Source organism: Gopherus flavomarginatus, chromosome 13 (genome assembly GCF_025201925.1).
Source record: "Gopherus flavomarginatus isolate rGopFla2 chromosome 13, rGopFla2.mat.asm, whole genome shotgun sequence".
Lineage (NCBI taxonomy): Eukaryota > Metazoa > Chordata > Testudines > Testudinidae > Gopherus > Gopherus flavomarginatus.
In genome coordinates this window covers 10158053-10174508 of record NC_066629.1, presented here as the reverse complement: position 1 = coordinate 10174508, position 16456 = coordinate 10158053, and positions in this window count along the sequence as shown.

Genomic DNA, 16456 nt, shown 5'->3' with positions numbered 1-16456 from the left:
TGCACTGTTCACACAAGTACAAGGCATCTCTGCTCACTTTGGCTAAACAGAAATGTGTCCCTTTGCAAAATCAAACACTGACAAATAAGAGAGCACGACACTGTATGATTTCTAGAGCTGATATAGGGCAATTTGTTCAGCAGAGTGATGTAAGCTTCGTTACGATTGCATCATCCATGACTTCTAGGAATAACATGATGCAATTCATATCATGTATGATGCAATACCAGCTTCAGATTGCATCCTTCATTGTTTTGCCTAAAAAGCAAGTACTGTCCAAACCCAGTCATAGATTTATTCATAGATCCAGTCAAAGATGTATTTTAGTCATTTCTGGTTTAAATTGAGATCCCTTCCCTTTATAACTCACTTATCCTCCGCCATTCCCAAGTCAAGGGTCGTATATACTGACCCAATAGCATATCTTGAAAACTAGAGCCAATCAACAATTTTAAGCGTCGTTTTCGTTCTCAGTGACCCAGAATTAGTAAAGTTGGACTACATTTATTTCAGAAGCATTTTGGCTGTAGAACAGTCTTATTTCTATTCAAATCCCAATGTTATTTATGACATTTCTCTCTTATGTATCATTACTCAGTATTGTCAGTACAAAAGTTAAGACTGAGAGCTCATTTCTATTTAAACCTCCTTTTTGTAATTGTTTATTGCATTTTCCAAGTTATCTTTTGGTATGAAAATTATCAGTTTTAGTCTTACCCCATACTAAAAAATAAAGACAGACACATGCATGCACACAAACAAACAAAACCCACAAGCCTGATCAAGGTATAGCTGTGTACAAAACTGTAGTTGTGGAAAGAGAAAACAAGACTTCCCAAATGCTTCCCTTTTTAAAGTACAGAAAAATATTAATGATTATACAGAGCTATAGTTAAAAGACTTAAATTCACTGTGATGTGGAGGACTGTGTGTGAATTATATGAAAACTGGGCAGAAAGATTTGACAATCAATTTTTTGGATCTAATGATGCAAAACAAGCTTAATTTTAAAGCTTGACAGTAGCTCTGAATTTCTTTCCTGTCTGCAAAAACCAAAGCATTTACTTACTGACTTTTGCAGAGGCACTTTTTATAGGGCTCATTCACATAGTGTCAAAGTGCACTGTATCTTAGGTATAGCTTTCTTATTCTTTTATAAGTAATTATCTTTTGCATTAAGTTGTCAGCATTAAAGTAAAGTCTGAGAAATTATTTCTGTCCAACCCTGACACACAGAGAAAACTGCAATACAAAATTCATTTTTGTTCATTAAAACCATTCATATTAAATTTTGGTTTGAAAGGCCACTGGTTTATTCTCTCACTGATTTATTTAAATAGTTACACTAAAAATGAAACAACTCCACAAAAATTAAAGAAACAAATCACCCACACTATGATCCACAACATTATATAAAAATTTTCTTATCAGAGGGAGGAGACTCAGACTTACCAATTTTTGCGTTGTGTTTCCAAAGAAAGAAAAAAATTTGTTAGGAGTTCGTAAGGATGAGAGATTATTTCTATTAAATGTCCTTTTCAGGAGGTCAGATTAGAGGATCAAGTCGTCCAGTCGACTATTAAACTTTGTCACTCAAAAGCATCAATTTTTCAAATTAGCTTTTGGTGTAAAATTAATCCAGTTTAGTCTTTCCCCAAATTTGATAAAGTTATACTAAAAAAAATGCCCAAAGAAGAATAAAAAAGAAGAAGAATTTAAAGTTAAACCTCTCTATAACAGTTAAACAAATTTCCACTTGAGGATCCAATTTTGTACAAAATATTTCTTGTCACAGGAAGGTTAATGACACTCATCAGTTTGTATATCTTGTTTGCTTAAAAATAAAACAGAAATAAACATATTGTTTGTTAGGCGTTTCCCTTTTCTTATGTTTTATTTCTCTTTATCATCAATATGACAGTTAAGGCTGAGGGATAATTATTTTACTTCTTAAGGAGGTCAGATTAGAGCAGGGGTTCTCAGCCTTTTTCTTTCTGAGCTCTCCTCCCCGCTATCATGGTATATATTTAAAAAAATAACACCTCATGGCCCAACCATTTTGAACCATTACAAGCCAGGGCTGGCATTAAGGCGTAGGAAGCAGGGCAATTGCCCAGGGCCCCATGCCACAGGGCATCACAAATCTAAGTTGCTCAGGCTTCGGCTTCATTCCCAGGTTGTGGGGTTTGGAGCCCTGAGCTGCAGTCCTGCATGATGGGGCTTTGGCTTTCTGCCCTGAGCGCTAGTGAGTCTAATGCCAGGCGTGCTTGGTGGACCCCTTGAAACTTGCTCGTGGCCCCCCAGGGGGCCTAGGACCCTGGGCTGAGAACCACTGGGCTAGAGGATCTGGTCATCCCTTCTGGTGTTTAACTCTGTGACACTATGATTCTATAGCTCGCCAATTTTTCAAGTTAGCGATTGGTCTGAAATTCATCCAGTTGAGTTTTCCCTCACATTTTATAGAGACATGTTAAAAAACAAACCAACATGTCCCCCAAAAGAATGATGATAATAATAAAAAGCATGCAAGCAATAAAAAAGAGGTTTCATAGGTTTAATATTGCAAAAAAAACCCTCTAAAAGTTAAATTTAAAAGTGAACTTCTCCACAACAATTAAACAAACTCCCATTTGAGGATCAACTCTGGTACAAAAAGTTTCTTGTTAGAGGAAGGATAATAACACTTATTTCTTTTTCTTGTTAGTCTAAAAATGAAAGAGAAATAAATATATTTTTGGTTAGGCATTTCTCTTTTCTTATGTTTTATTTCTATTTATCATCAATATGATAGTGAAGGCTGAGAGAAATCAAAACTTGGGGGTTCAGCACCCCCCCTCACCCTAGCCCAGGCCTATGCTGCCCAGCACCCCCCACAAAGCGGAGGTCTGGAGTAATTGCTGGAGGCAATAGTGTCACATCAGTGTGAAACTTGCATAAGTGAAACTGACTCAGGCTCACGACAGAGCCTTCCTTCAGGCTCTCTTAGTTCTTTGTCACTTGGTGCACATTTCAGGACACTTCTCAGGGTCTGAGCTAGGATTTTAGATCCTGCACTTTCCTTAACAAGGGAAGAAATGGAACTAAAGGATGTCTTCATTATTCCAGATGGATAATGGAGTGTAGCACATTTATGTATCATGCAAAAGCTAAATAAGCAGAACAGAAAGAAAAACACAATGTTACCAGTGACGGTCTAGGCACTGAATTACTTACAAACAAAAATAAATGTTTTATTCTCACACATTAAAAATTAAATAAAGCTCCGTGTCATGTAAGCACCTTTTGTTTTAATTATTCAAGATGAATACTTATCTAAATGCATCTGTCCCTAACATGCAGCGTCTCTCCAGGATCATAGACCTATTTCAGTTGTGAAATCATTGGCTTCTCCACAAGGCTGATTGTTAACCAGTCTGTCTATGTATCATATAGTATAAGGGCTATAAACTAAGGTGCAAATTGAGGGTTATGAAGAAAAAGTATAGAAAGGAAACAAATGTTGAACGTCACATTTACATTAACTTCGCACAGTTCAAATGGCCTTTTTTCTACAACACAGTATGAGACATGCAGTAAGAAAGGGGCGGAGTCTCCAGTTTCTTTGATTCATTCATCATATGGTCAACTGATGTCAGAATCAGTGGTTTTAAAAAAAAGTTTAAATATCCAAACAAAAGGAAGAAAGTAAGGCGGGAAAAGGTCTAGCTTTTCACAGTCATTTTCTTTACAATGCAGAACTCAAACCAAGCCAAGGGCTACAGGAAAGCCCAGAGCACCCAGCAAGATGGCCAAGTCAGTCTGTTTGTGCCCAGAGTTCACAAACCAGCAGTGCTTGGAAATATCTGCCCACTGGGGGTGGGTGGGGGGTGGGGAGGAAATATGAGAGACCAGGATACAGACTCACAAAGGCAGAGTTAGGCATTCAACAGATTGCTGCTCGCCAAATACCGCTTACTCAGCTGCAACTCAGCCAGCAGGAAATCCAGGTGTTAAGAGGATCATTTATTCTGCGAGTCAGTTAGAGTCAGATTTCCAAAACAGCACAACTCTCATTTAGGCAGCCAAGTCAGTGGCCAGGTTTCCTATCCAGCTCCTTGGAAAATCTGGTGTTGATTACGGATGCAGACCAAGTGAAAACATGGACCTTTAATGACAGAGTCTGGTACAATCAGAAAGGCATCTTTTTTTCATCTCTTGTGCAAAGATTCCTAGCTTCTGGAACAGGAGGGCAGAATGAATGCTGAGACTGTCTCCCTTGAATCAGAGTTGCCTCCTAACCCCCTGGTCCTGACTCTGACTTTGAGCTGGAAGTCTATACCAGCTTCATCAATCTTCCATCACTTGTTGCATCTTCTCTCCAACTAGACTGCAGGGAAGTGCCTTCTCAAATACATGCCCAGCGCCCAGCACAGTGGATGCTACCTGGTGCCTGTCGCTCCACAGCCGTGCAAATAACCAGTAATTGTGATAATGTGCTAGAGAGGAATGAAAGCATGCATTTCATTACACCAGTGAGCAGCTCAGAGTACAGGCTGCTGAGCATCCAAAGAGAAGAAGGCTGCCCAGTTAGTGCTGCTATTGCTCACTCTAACACCACTGGAATGGATGGCCAGCAAGATTGGCTGCAATCATGAGTTTTTTTTGTAAATGCAAGTAAATTACCCACAGTCCCTGCTGTTGTAGGTCACTGGTGCAGCTCTGAGAACACGTGTGTAGGGCAGCTTCTTCCACTACCTGAAGCTGTAGCTATATGGTACACAACAACAGGTCCCATACTCTACTCACAGACCACGGGCCAGGCTCTGAGGTCATTGCTCAGTTTTTATTCTGTGCTAGCAAGAATGTAGAAACTGGAATGGCTCAGAAGTAACTTGGAGGTGGAGGGGGGTGGTCCAGATAGCTTCCCCTTTCAGTTCCCATGCAGGATCCCCAGAGGAGCAGTGCAATTCCAGGCTGTACAGTATTAGCATCTGTGTAGTTTTCTGCCTATAGATCCTGAGCAGCTACTGCTAAGTAGCCATGTGACACTAGGCCACTGCACAGACATGGGACCTCATCATGCCTCACTAATGACCTATGGATCCCTCAGATTCGGCATGGCCCCAGCACCCTTTTCTGTGGCAAGGGAAAACTGTTTTGAGGGACCCCTCCCCCTGCAGGCTTGACCACAGGAGCTGATGGCAGGGACTTTTGTAGGGACTCAGGGGGTTGGTCCAATGATAGGACACGTATAACCTGAGGGCCTGGTCTGTGTGAACAGAACCTCTCTGTTTGCATATAGGTCACTATAACTGATGAAGTGGGTATTCACCCACAAAAGCTTATGCTCCAATATGTCTGTTAGTCTATAACGTGCCACAGGACTCTTTGCTGCTTCTAATAGATTAGTAAGACACGATTTCCCTTTACAGAAACCATGTTGACTATTGCTCAACAGTTCATGTTTTTCTATGTGTCTGACAATTTTTTTCCTAACTATTGTTTTGACTAATTTGCCCGGCACCAATGCTAGACTTACCAATCTGTAATTGCCGGGATCACCTCTGGAGCCCTTTTTAAATATTGGTGTTACATTAGCTAACTTCCAGTCATTGGGCACTGAAGCCAATTTAAAGGACAGGTTACAAACCTTAGTTAATAGTTCCGTAACTTCACATTTGAGTCCTTTCACAACTCTTGGTTGAATGCCATCTGGTCCCGGTGACTTGTTCATGTTGAGTTTATCAATTAATTTCAAAACCTCCTCTAGTGACACTTCAATCTGTGACAGTTCCTCAGATTTGTCACCTACAAAAGCTGGCTTAGGTTTGGGAATCTCCCTAACATCCTCAGCCGTGAAGACTGAAGCAAAGAATCCATTTAGTTTCTCCGCAATGACTTTATCGTCTTTAAGCACTCCTTTTGTATCTCGATCATCAAGGGGCCCCACTGGTTGTTTAGCAGGCTTCCTGCTTCTGATGTACTAAAAGAACATTTTGTTACTACTTTTGGAGTTTTTGGCTAGCCGTTCTTCAAACTCCTCTTTGGCTTTTCTTATTACATTCTTGCACTTAATTTGGCAGTGTTTATGCTCCTTTCTGTTTGCCTCACTAGGATTTGACTTCCATTTTTTAAAGGAAGACTTTTTATCTCTCACTGCTTCCTTTACATGGTTGTTAAGCCACAGTGGCTCTTTTTCAGTTCTTTACTGTGTTTCTTAATTTGGGGTATACGTTGAAGTTGGGCCTCTATTATGGTGTCTTTAAAAAGTGCCCATGCAGCTTTCAGGGATTTCACTTTAGTCACTGTACCTTTTAACTTCTGTTTAACTAACTATAGCAGAGTGGGTCTCTGCTCCGGCCTGGAAGGGGTTAAAACAGCCCTGGAAAAGGGATGGGGCTGGAGAAAGCAGCCTTTTAGGCTGGGCTGATTGGGGAAGTGGCAGCAGCTGGGGCCACGCCCCAAAATGAGCAACAGGCCCTTATATAAGGGCAGAGAAGCCAGGAGCCCAGACAGTCTCTCTCTGTGTTCAGAGAGAGAAGGGCTTGGTTGCAGAGGCCCAAATAAAGTACTTAGGGTGAAGCAGTGCTGGGGAAAGGCAGAGGAGCTGGGGAGCTCCTGCCTGGAAAGCCCTAGGCTGCAGCCTAGCAGAAGGCTAAGAGGTACTGGGGGTTGCAGGGTGCAACCCAGGGGTAGGCCAAGGCAGCAGGTCCAATCCCCTTTGCCAATGATGAGAGGCTAATACTGCAGTCTGCCCCAAGGCATGGGGCTAGCTAATGATTGGGCAGTTGCCAAGATATTGAGGCAAAGTGTGGATAGAGGGTGGGGTGTTCCCAGGGAGGGGAAACCCTTAAGAAGGAGGAAGGGGTTACTGCCAGGGGGCAGAACCCCATATAAAAGGGGCACTGGGGTCCAGGGAGGGACACAGGGCCTGTAGCAGGAAACAAGGTGGATCACTGGACTGCAGAGGGTGCTCTGTGGCTGGAATCGAGCTAATTCTCCAAAGCAACCAGCAGGAGGTGCCGTGGGGGTGAGTTTACACGTGGTGGAGAATGGAGGCATAGCGGTCTGCCCCTGACATAAGGGGCCTGGGCAAGGACTGTGGACTATTGCCCGGACTGAGGGGATCCGGAGGATGATGGATCTGGGGTACATGGGGGTCTTCTATGCAGAGGCCCCTGAGGTAATCCCTGGTTGGACCCCAGTGCCAGTGCCCCTGAGAAAGGGGGCTGACCCCCTGCAGGGGATCCAGGAGGCACAACAGGACATGGGGGAGGTGCAGGAGGCCCTCTGGGAACAAGTGGGCCAGCTGGTATAGGAGCAGCGGGTCCTGGTGAACGTCCTGAGGACGGAGTTCTGGAGGCATGGTGGAGATAGCTGGGAGAGGCAGAGAGCCGGGACCAGGAGGCCTGTGGCTGAGCGCCGGACATGTTGTGCCTGTTTCAGGCAAGGACATTTAAGGAGGGACTGTCCGTACTGGGTTGGGGGCAGGATGCCTCACCCAGAGAAGAGGAGGCGGCAGGTCCCTCGGGCAGTCTGTCGGGTGCAGGAACCCAGGCAGCCACCAGTATGTTGGACATGTGGGCAAGCGGGCCACTTCTGGAGGGACTGTCCGGGCCCAAGGAACATGGGGCAGGGCAACCCAGGGGGGTCTAGGCCCAAGAAGAGAAGGCCTAAGGCAGTGAGGATGCACAGAGTCTGCTGGGGCTGCCAGAAACCAGGCCACATTAGGAGGCACTGCCCCCTCAAGAGACTTGAGGGTGGGCCTATGGAGGTGCCTGGAGGCCCGGAAGGGGCTACGCAGGAACTAAGGATGGTGATACAGGTCGAGGTGGAGATCGTGGGGACCCCGCAGGAGGCCGGGACCCAGACCATCACCCCACCTGTCAGGGGGAGAGGGACCCAGATGGAGTGGGCCGAGCAGGAGGTGGGGCCGCAGGGGGGACATCCCTGGGAGACAAAATGGACCCAGGTGGTTGTGGGACAGACCACCAAGGGGACCCAGACCCTGAAGGAAGAGGGGCCTGGGAGACCAGGCTCTACGGGCATGGCTTGAGGCAGCAGAGCGGGCCCTCCGTGAGTCTGAGGCAAATGCGGTGGACCTCGCTAAGGAGTATGCGGCCATCCTCGATGAGGAGGTCCGTTTGTGGAAGTGTTTGAAGGACTCCGAAAAGAAGCGAGTGGCACTGGAGGCACATGGGTGGCTAGTCCAGGGGAAAAAACCCTCCTATCCCCATGGGTGGGGGTTTTAAGGGGGAGGTGTGTAGCAGAGTGGGTCTCTGCTCCGGCCCGGAAGGGGTTAAAACAGCCCTGGATAAGGGCTGGGGCTGGAGAAAGCAGCCTTGTAGGCTGGGCTGGTGGGGAAGTGGCAGCAGCTGGGGCCATGCCCCAAACTGAGCAACAGGCCCTTATATAAGGGCAGAGAAGCCAGGAGCCCAAACAATCTCTCTCTGCATTCAGAAAGAGAAGGGCCTGGCTGCAGAGAACCAAATAAGGTACCTAGGGTGAAGCAGGGCTGGGGAAAGGCAGAGGAGCTGGGGAGCTCCTGCCTGGAAAGCCCTAGGCTGCAGCATAGCAGAAGGCTAAGAGGTACTGGGGGTTGCAGGGTGCAACCCGGGGTAGGCCAAGTCAGCAGGTCCAACCCCCTTTGCCGATGATGAGAGGCTAATACTGCAGTCTGCCCCAGGGCATGGGGCTAGCTAATGACTGGGCAGTTGCCAAGATACTGAGGCAAAGTGGGGATAGAGGATGGGGGGTTCCCAGGGAGGGGAAACCCCTAAGAAGGAGGAAGGGGTTACTGCCAGGGGGCAGAACCCCACATAAAAGGGGCATCGGGGTCCAGGGAGGGACACAGGGCCTGTAGCAGGAAACAAGGTGGATCACCGGCCTGCAGAGGGTGCTCCGTGGCTGGAATCGAGCTAATTCCCCAAAGCAACCAGCAGGAGGCGCCGCGGGGGTGAGTCCACACGTTTACACTAACCGTCTCATTTTTGCATAGTTCCTCTTTTTGAAATTAAATGCCACAGTGTTGGGCTGTTGAGATGTTCTTTCCAAAGCAGGGATGTTGAATGCTATTGTATTATGGTCACTATTTCCAAGCAGTCCTGCTATAGTTACCTCTTGGACCAGCTCCTGCGCTCCACTCAGGATTAAATCTAGAGTTGCGTCTCCCCTTGTGGGTTCCTGTACCAGCTGCTCCATGAAGCAGTCATTTAAAGTATCGAGAAATTTTATCTCTGCATTTCATTCTGAAGTGAAATGTTCCCAGTCAATATGGGGATAATTGAAATCCTCCACTATTATTGAGTTGTTAATTTTGATAGCTTCTCTAATTTCCCTTAGCATTTCATCATCACTATTACTGTCCTGGTCAGGTGGTCGATAATAGATCCCTAATGTTATGTTCTTATTAAAAGATGAAATTTCTATCCATAGAGATTCTATGGAACATGTAAAAGTCTTAAGCGAATCCACTTCATTTGATTCTACATTTTCTTTTACATATAGTGGCCCCCCCAAATGACCTGTTCTGTCCTTCCAATGTATTTTGTACCCCAGAATGATTGTGGCCCATTGATTGTCCTCGCTCCACCAGGTTTCTGTGATGCCTATTATATCAATATCTTCCTTTATCACAAGGCACTCTAGTTCGCCCATCTTATTATTTAGACTTCTAGCATTTGTGTAAAAGCACTTTAAAAACTTGTCACTGTTTATTTGTCTGCCCTTTTCTGATGTGTCAGATTCTTTTTTATGTGACTGTTTATCATCTGATCTGGCCCTTACATTATCCTCTTCCATCCTCTGCTCCTGACTAGAACTGGAGATTCTCTAACATTATACTCTCCCCTAAGAGAAGTCTGTGTCCAATCACATACTCCTCTGCAGCAGTCAGCTTTCCCCCATCTCCTAGTTTAAAAACTGCTCTACAACCTTTTTAATGTTTAGTGCCAGCAGTCTGGTTCCACTTTGGTTTAGGTGGAGCCCATCTCTCCTGTATGGGCTCCCCCATCCCAAAAGTTTCCCCAGTTCCTAATGAACGTAAACCTCTCCTCTCTACACCGTTGTCTCATCCACGCATTGAGACTCTGAAGCTTTGCCTGCCTACCTGGCCCTGTGTGTGGAACTGGGAGCATTTCTGAGAAAGCTACCATAGAGGTCCTGGATTTCAGTCTCTTCCCTAGCAGCCTAAATTTGGCCTCCAGGAGTAATTTGGCCTCGAGGATTGAGTAAGGATTACAGTATTTGTCTGTATATTTGTATATGAAAGTGTTTTTGAAGGGTCCATTTCAACTCCCATTGACCGAAAGGTGGCTGGTGGTGCTCAGCACCTTGCACGATCAGCTCCTAAATTAGTTCCATGAGCTATCTCAGTGCTTCATTGAATTAAAGCACACATGTTGTGTACCCTCCAGAAAAGCAGCTCAAATGCTTTCACACTTCGTTTCTTCTCTTCATGTATTCCTTGTTACTTGCAGAAGGAAATACTTTGGGGAAAAAAGAATCCAGCACCAACATTTTTAAAAAAATTAATAGGAAACTGTAGCAAACCAGCACCAGATCCTACATTCCTTAAAGCATCAAAACTCCTTCTGCCTGCATGCTTTGGCACCAGACACCAAGCTCGATGTAGCCAGCATGAGTCTTTGACTGATATTTGAAAAGTGATATTAAATTTCTGGCTAAAGTTCATTATGAAACTTGTAGTATGCAATTATTATGATGACAAGCATATGTAGCCTGTTACCTCTTTCAGCTTAGAGACTGTCTTAATAATACCATACTCATACAAAAAGTAGTGTGAGTGTGAAGCATCTAGCACAGTGGGGTGTCAGTCCTTGATTGGGGCTTGAAGATGCTGCCACATTCCAAAATAACGTTAAATAACTACACTGCGGGAAAACAGGGCATAAGTGGGCAAAATACCTGAGGACTGAAATCAGGCTTGCCCAGGGCAGAGGGGCTAGCATCTCATCCATCTGTGCAGCCAAGAAGGCAGCCCAAGCTCGGGCTCCAGGAGTGTATCTGTATATTTGGAGGAAAGCTATCATATGGCCAGCTCCTTGGAGGCCCAGGGGATGGTGACACATGGAGTCCAACTCCAGCACCAGTACACATGGCCTGCTGGCCTCTCCTGGGCTTATACAGCTGAACCCCAGTAGGAGCAGAAGATTGTGACTAATGGGAAGACATTCATCGGGTGGAGAGATTCTGGGTCAGAGAAAGCCTGTGTCAAACCATGTGTGGTGCAACTCCATCAGATGCTGAAGGGCTGTGCAACCTGGATGAAGTGTCAAAACGTGAAGCCATTTACCTGCCTGTGGCTCAGATCCCTGTGCAAACATGGGAAGGGGCTGTTAGTTGGGGTTCTCCGGGATATCAGCTTGGATACCTTTGGGGAATGACTGTATCCCTCTAAGACAAAATACAGTCCCTGTCTCTGTACTAGCCCAGGAGTTGAACCTGAGCCGGAAGACTCTTGAGTACACATTGTGAGTGAAAATACAAATATCTTCACTAGCATGGACAAGGAGGGCTTTTCCCCCCTTGCTTGCAACACTGGGGAAAAGCTGCTAAGCTCAGGACACCTTCCTGTCTGTAACCAGACACCTGGATCTGATTGGGGCAAAGGAGAGGCCCCCCCCACTCAGACAAGACGTGAGCTCCCCTGGCTGAGGAATAACTTCCCTGTAACCTGATGCTCTGACCCAGGGAGCTAGCTCACAGTCTGCTCTCACTGAGAAAGCAAAGGCTGGGCTGAGCCTTGTGGTAGCTGAGTGGGGGAGACACAGGCAGGAAAGAGGGTCTGCCAAACGTGTTTGTCCTGTCCAGCAGTGCAAGAAACCCCAGAAAAGGGGGAAGGAGTTAGAAATCCACTGGTGGTAACAGAGATACCTGCTCAGAGTGTGGTCGTGGCCAAGGTGGGTTCTCTTAACCCACAGAGTCCAGAAGTGTGTGTGTGTGTGTGAGGGAAGATGGGCTCCTTGCATACACACAGGCCTGGGGTTGGGACACATCTTCAGAGCGCCAGAGCATGGAAGCACATTGCATCCCTGCCTCATCAGCCCCTGGGACATTAGAGCCCCAGAGATGTGGCTGGGTTAAGCCCAACCTGCCAGGAGGACAAACCTATCTGAGCCTCCCAAATGCTCAGGGGGGGGTCACTCAGTAACCTAACCTAGGCATCAGGACACCCCTGACTGCAGCCACACCAGCTGACACATGGAGGAATGTGGGTGCACTCCATGCCATGCACCCTGGCATAGGAGGTGGGGGGAAGTAGTGGCAGGACCTATCCCAGTTTCACACCAAGGGTTTCAGAGTGGCAAAAGGGCTCAGGGCTGCATGAAAACTCCTGATGTGTGCCCTGCTGGTGCCATCTAATAGACCAGACAGAAAGGAGGATGTGAAAATTCTCTGACCTGTGTGTTGGAAACTGTACATTTGATTGATTAGAAACTGTGCTGTAGGAATCTTGTAGCTGTCCTGCCAGGCATGTCCAAGGGCTGGGAAAGATGCGGAGGCGCTTATGGAGAACATTTTTGGGGCCACAATTCACCAGGTCACTGGTTAAAGGGACCCTGCTCAACTCAGTCTCACAGCGGGAAAGAGATGTGAGGAAAAGAGGTCAGCCTGAGAGCAAAACATAGTGCCTGAACAAAGGGGTTTGCTCCAGTTTGACTGGGATCTGGGCTAACCAGAATGGTCTGTGCTTTAACAGTCATTGCTCTGTGCTAACCTAAAGACTTTCTCTGCCAGGTTCCAGGTGATTAATAAACCTGACTGTTTGGACAACACGGTGTGAGTATCTCTGTAACTATGGGGTGAGGGGCATTAATCCGTGCAGTGTGTAAAAGTCTCTACCACGGTCTCTCTCGGTGGGACAGGATGAGCAGAGCTCACAGGGTGAAACAGGAAGTTTCAGCCTCAGGAGGCAGTGAGGCCACGTGGCCCGTCCTGGAGGAAGAGCGAGACCCTTGCGGCTGTGGGACATTGAAGGGATTGTTCTAAATGTAAGCAGGGGAATGGTCCTGCTATTGTGGGGCACTTTCCTGGCTTATCCACTACCCTGGTGGAACTAGCTAATGAAAGGATCTGAGTCCTCACTCCCACTTCCTTCACCCAGAGGCCTGCCTGACCTTGAGAGCTCCCCTTCCATTCTCCTATGTGGCAGAGTCATCGCAACCCCAACAAGGCTGGGTCCAGGATTCCTGGGTGGCTGGACCCCCCCAAACGTGTAGTGGTCACTTAGGGAAGGGGCGAGGGTGTCCCACTCCAGGGTGTTCTCTCTGTACTGGATACTTCCCTGACCCACCGATTGGCATTATATTTCCAAGCAAATTCAATTTATTAAACAGCAATCAATTTTAAAAAATAAGGATCAAACGGGAAAGGTGAAAGAAAAACACATCACACCACTCTGTGGCATAGGGAAACCACAGCCAGTGTCTCTGGAATGTAAGGGCAGTTTTCAATCTGTCCCTCACACTCCCAGGCCTCCTTCTCAGGCCCTGGCTGTGCCGGAGGGATGCTGTGGGTTGAACACTTGCTCTGGCAGTGGCCACACAGCCTCAGGCTCTAGGTGGCAGGACCCTTCTTCCCAGTATCAGTCCCTCCATGGGGGTTCTGATGCCCCTCCAGTCTGGCCTGCACAGCACCCACTGCCAAGGGTCTCTCCTCGGTCCCCCTAGTGTCTTACTGCACCCAGCTCCGGACTGCTCCAGACACAGAACTGATGCTGCTCTGCCTCCAGCTGCTTTTACAGCCCTTCTGGCTCTGAATGATGCAGCACTGCTCGAAGCATTCAAAAAAATCAAGATTCTCCAAGAAATTTGACACCTGTGGTGATCACTAATCTCTTTCTCTTTTCTTGCTATTTTCACAAACTGATTACTTCCAAAATATCAAGGCAGAATCTTAATGATTCTGTGATGAAGAAGCCATGTTATTAGTTTCTCATTATTTGTAAATTTCATAAACATATCTACTGCAGAACTTCAGGAGAGAATCCTAAGTGATTGAAAATGAAGATAACATGAGAATATTTTCACAAACATTGATCACTGTTGAGTTTTTCTTTGTTGGTAATTTTCAGGAACTGATCTTGCTATATCGTCAGGACAAATCCTATGGGACTGGGGAGAACATCCATGAAAATTTTATCACCAACTTTTATCAGTAATGGCTTTCTCTCTGTTTGTAATTTTTGCACAGATAGCATTCCATGCTGCTCATTTGGAAGTAAAGGGCTATGTGATGAAGATTCCTCTCTGCAAGAGGATGTTGTGAAGGCCAAACCTATAAAAGGGTTTTAAAAAGAACTAGATAAATTCATGGAGTATAGGTCCATCTAGGGCAATTAGCCAGGGTAGGGAGGGATGGTGTCATAGCCTCTGTTTCCCTGAAGCTAGGAATGAGCGACAGGGAATGGATCACTTGATGAGTATCTGTTCTGTTCATTCACTCTTGGACACCTGGCATTGGCCACTGTCAGAAGAGAGGATACTGGGCTAGATGGACCTTTGGTCTGACTCAGTATGGTCGTTCTTATGTTCTTAAGCCTGTTGGGATGCACACCTACCCATGACCTGTGAAGGGAGTACAAGGACAGACAAGGAGAGCATGTGTTGCCCAACACAACAGAGAAGAGACAGTGGGGAGAAGAGGGAAACTAAGAGCTGGTGGACATTTTTCTGGATCTAGACCGCTGCTGGGGAAGACATGTTACTATCTGTCCTGCTGAGCAACAGCTCCCCATCTCATGGAGTTATCTCCACCAGGAGCCATAGTCAACAACCTTTCCCTAGTAACCCAGCCCATAGCAAGGTTAGTGGCCTCCAAAGCATCCTCTTGTGACCTGGGGTGGATCTGCAGAGCTCTGCCTCAGTTTCCCTTTCTGCTCAGGGCCCTTTAACATTTATTCACAAGTCAGATAAATTATCAAAGCAGTCCCCTTCTGGGGTCCATTTTAATAAATCCTGCATCTTCTCCATCTTAGTCTCAATCTGAGCACAGACCCTCAGCTGTCAGCATCCACCTTTCCTGCAGAATTCAAACACTCTCCTCTTCCCTTGAGTCAAGAGTCCCCAGCTCTCTCTCCCAGAGCTGGCTTCAGGTCAGTCTCTCTCCTGGTACCTGGAGCCCCCAGCTCTCCTGCTCAGCGAAGGCTTCTCTTCCCTCCCTCCCTCCCTCCAAGAACCAGTCTTGCTCTTTCCAGCACACTCTTGCAGCTACTTCCTCACTCCAGCTACTGCTTCTCAGGCATCTGCCCTCAGTAAAACCCACTTAGGGAGACCACCTGAGCTCCCTTCCCCAGGGACGACCCCAGGAGCCTGTCCCTTCCTCCCTTATTCCCCCAGGTCTTGCCTGAGTTAGTCAGATGGCCTCTTTGACTCTTATTCACCTGGGAATGAAAGCTACACTTGTCTCACATGAACCTTAACTTTTCCAGCTGTGGGTCTGAGCCTACGTGTTGGGAACAGCTCTTCTATATAGAAAAGTCTGAAAGGATGGGCCTAATAGTAACAGTAGTATCAAAGCAATGATGTTGTGCAGTGTCAATGAATAGACTAAATGTAGCACTGCAATGATTAGCTTCAGTCATCTCCCTAACTCAAGAGGTCTAACGAGAAAATACTTGATACAGTCACACAATTGTTAGACAAGCTTTTTAATGCAAAGATCTATTTTAAGCACCACATTGGAAGAGAGGTAGACATGGGATAATTACTGGATAAAGATCAGAGAGCTTTGGTTATTGTCTGAAAACAAGTTCAATATGAAATGTATTTTATAAACAATTGATTAATAATTTGGAGCTTCCCTTAAAGGTTTATTACTGGAGGCAGGAATAGTTAGCAATCAAACCCAGTGTTTTCATTTTAATTTCAAGGGTCTGTTTCCATATTATTCTAAAAAGGATATTTGACCACGTATTTGTAGATTTTATATGAAACAAGCAATTTTCTGTCCTCGCTGAGCATCCAAATGCTTTGCCCTAGGGCAAAGACTATTGAAAAAGAAAAACAGGGTGCAGCAGTGAAGTAGCTTCTTACTATGTAAATTCTCCATTTCACACTCACCCGCTTCTAATAAACGGCTATTAGAAAGATTTCTGTTTGTTTCCCAGTTTGTAATCTAAGGATGATGACATACTCCTGCCTTTAAACCTGTGAAGGAAAAGCCCTGCAGAGGGGCCAAGCCAGCCATGCTGCTGATGCTACACACACACACCCCGATTCCCCCAAACACCTGTGAAGGCTGCTTGTCTTGGTGCCCTTGCCCCTTAGAGTAAGTGGGGGAATGGTCTCACTAGTGTGGGGAACTTTTCTGGCTTCTGCATTACCCCGATGAAGTGGGCTAGCGAAAAGATCTGAGTCCTCGCTCCCACTTCCTTTACGCAGAGGCCTCCCTGCCCTTGAGGACTCCCCTTCCACTCTCCTGTCTGGCAGAGTCCTCATAACACCAACAAGTCTGG